Genomic DNA, 2,614 nt, shown 5'->3' with positions numbered 1-2,614 from the left:
TGGGGCATGTAACCCCTTTGCTTTGGCCAACTTCCCCCATTTGTAATAGTGGTATTTACCCAATGCCTGTGCCCCTATTGTAGACAAGAAGTAACTAACTTGCTTTTGATTTTACAGGCTCATGGTTGGAAGGGACTTGCTTTGTCTCTGATGAGACTCTGAACTGTGGACTTTTGAGTTAACGCTGAAATTACTTACGACTTTGGGGGACTGTTGGGAAGACGTGATTGGTTTTGAAATGTGAGGACATGAAATTTGGGAGGTGCCAGGGATGAAATGTTGTGGTTTGGCTGTGCCCCCACCCAAATTTCTTCTTGAATTGTAGCTCTCACAATTCCTACATGTCATGGGAGGAACCTGGTGGGAGGTAATTGAATCATGGGGGCAGGTCTTTCCAGTGCTGTTCTTGTGATTGTGAATAAGTCTCAGGAGATCTGATGCCTATAAAAACAAGAGTTTCTCTGCACAAGCTCTCTTCTCTTGTCTGCTGCAATGTAAGATGTGCCTTTCACCTTCTGCCATGATTGTAAGGCCTTTCCAGTCATGCGGAAGTGTAAATCCATTAAACCCCTTTCTTTTGTAAATTGCCCAGTCTCATGTCTTTATCAGCAGCATTTAAACAGACTAATGCACAACCTAAATGCCCACTAACAATAGACTGGATAAAGAAAATGTGGTAAATATACACCATGGAATACTACGCAGCTATTAAAAAAGAAAGAGATCATGTCTTTTGCAGGGACATAGATGGTGCTGGAGTCCATTATCCTTAGCAAATTGACACAATAACAGAAAACCAAATATTGCATGTTCTCAATTCCAAGTGGGAGATAAATGATGAGAACACATAAACACATAGAGGGGAAAAACACACACTGGGGCATTTTGAAAGATGGAAGGTAGGAGGAGAGAGAGGATCAGAAAAAATAAGTGCTAGGCTTAATACCTGTGTGATAAAATAATTTGTACAAAAAAACCCATGACACAAGTTTACCTATATAACACACCTGTACTTGTACCCCAGAACTTAAAATAAAAGTTAAAAAAATAATTTCAAAAGGAAAAAGTAGACTAAGGATTGCAGAGGGATTAAATCAAGAATAAAGCCTTCACATCAATTATTAAAAATTCATAATTTACTAATGTATTTTAGAGGAAAGACCCAAATCACCAAAAGTTTCCTGGGGTTCAAGGGAAAAAAGTGTTTGCATCATTAAACTTGCTGTGCTCAACTAAAATTATGCTGAGAAAGAAAGGTGGCAGGCAGAGAGAGAGAGAGAGAGAAGGATAAGCTGAGGAAATAAAGAAATAAAGCAAATGTAAGAGTTTTGTTTAAGAAGTAATTGTGGGTTGTCTATTGGCATATACAGCTAACTATAATCAAATATAAAAGAATCAAATATATATTGAGGGAGTCCAAACTGGTGTCAAAAGAAATATTAGCCTGAATTTAAAGAAACTTGGAGTATTCCATATCTACTGGCTGGATGAGGTTTAAATAATGCTACTCACCTGCCAAAGAGAGTACATTCTCCAATGCCTATTTTTGATATGGCCAAGGAAAAATCTTCAAGAGGGAGGAGCTTGAATCACAAGAAACAACAGATACTCATCCCAGGAAGCAGATCAAAGGATAATCTAGAAACATTCTCTACTCTCAGAGGAGAAGAAGCTCATTAGGTTTCAGAATTTCTGTCTGTATTTTTCTTTCTGCCTCCTATCATTTGTCTTAGATCTTTCTACTTTCCCAATAAGGTCATGTTTTTGCAGTTATACTATTCCTATTTTACACTTAATATTGAGTAAGTGAGATAGATAACTTGTATTGTTAATGGATAGGTCTCTGATGCATGGGAGTCTTCATCCAGATCTGTTATAGAGACTACACCTGTCACTCCACCATGAAGAGACTGTAGAACATCAACCAGAAATGCTGGATATTGAGCTTGATGCTATGTTTAAATATAAAGAAGATTGTGGTAATTGCTGGGGCTGTTCATAAATGATTGACACAAGAAAAGACTGTACATCCCTACCCCCTTTGAAAGAGAGTTTGGCTGTCTGATTCGATTTGATTAGCATAATGTGAATAGAAGTGATATATAACATGTCCAGGTGGTGTCTTTAAGAGCCAGCATACAATTCACAATTTTCCCTTTCCCTGCTTTGGTGACTATGAATCATGTATTAACATTGAACATCTGTCATCTTGGGTCCCTGAGTGACTCTGATCTGAGCCTTTAGAAATTTTAAGTAAAATATATAAGGCCACAGAATCTATTACAATACAGACATGGAAATTCAAAACTTGACTCATGTTATAGTAAAAGCATGTTCTCTTAACCACGTTATTACAAAAGAAAAACAGACAAAACAAAGGAATAACAATAATGAATATAAATCATCCAAAATATATTAGAATGTTTACTTCAGCAAAAACAAAGAGTATTTATGAAAGTCTATATTGCCTATCGTATTGACAAAGATATGTGTATACACACATACACACAATTTGCAACACTAGAGATAATTCAGTGAAATAGATACTCTCTTGAACTTTATATTGTGTTATGTCAGTATACTCTTTCTGGAGAGTAATTTGGCAATATTTATT

Source organism: Colobus angolensis, unplaced genomic scaffold (assembly GCF_000951035.1).
Source record: "Colobus angolensis palliatus isolate OR3802 unplaced genomic scaffold, Cang.pa_1.0 Scaffold23, whole genome shotgun sequence".
NCBI lineage: Eukaryota > Metazoa > Chordata > Mammalia > Primates > Cercopithecidae > Colobus > Colobus angolensis.
This window is presented reverse-complemented; position numbering follows the sequence as displayed.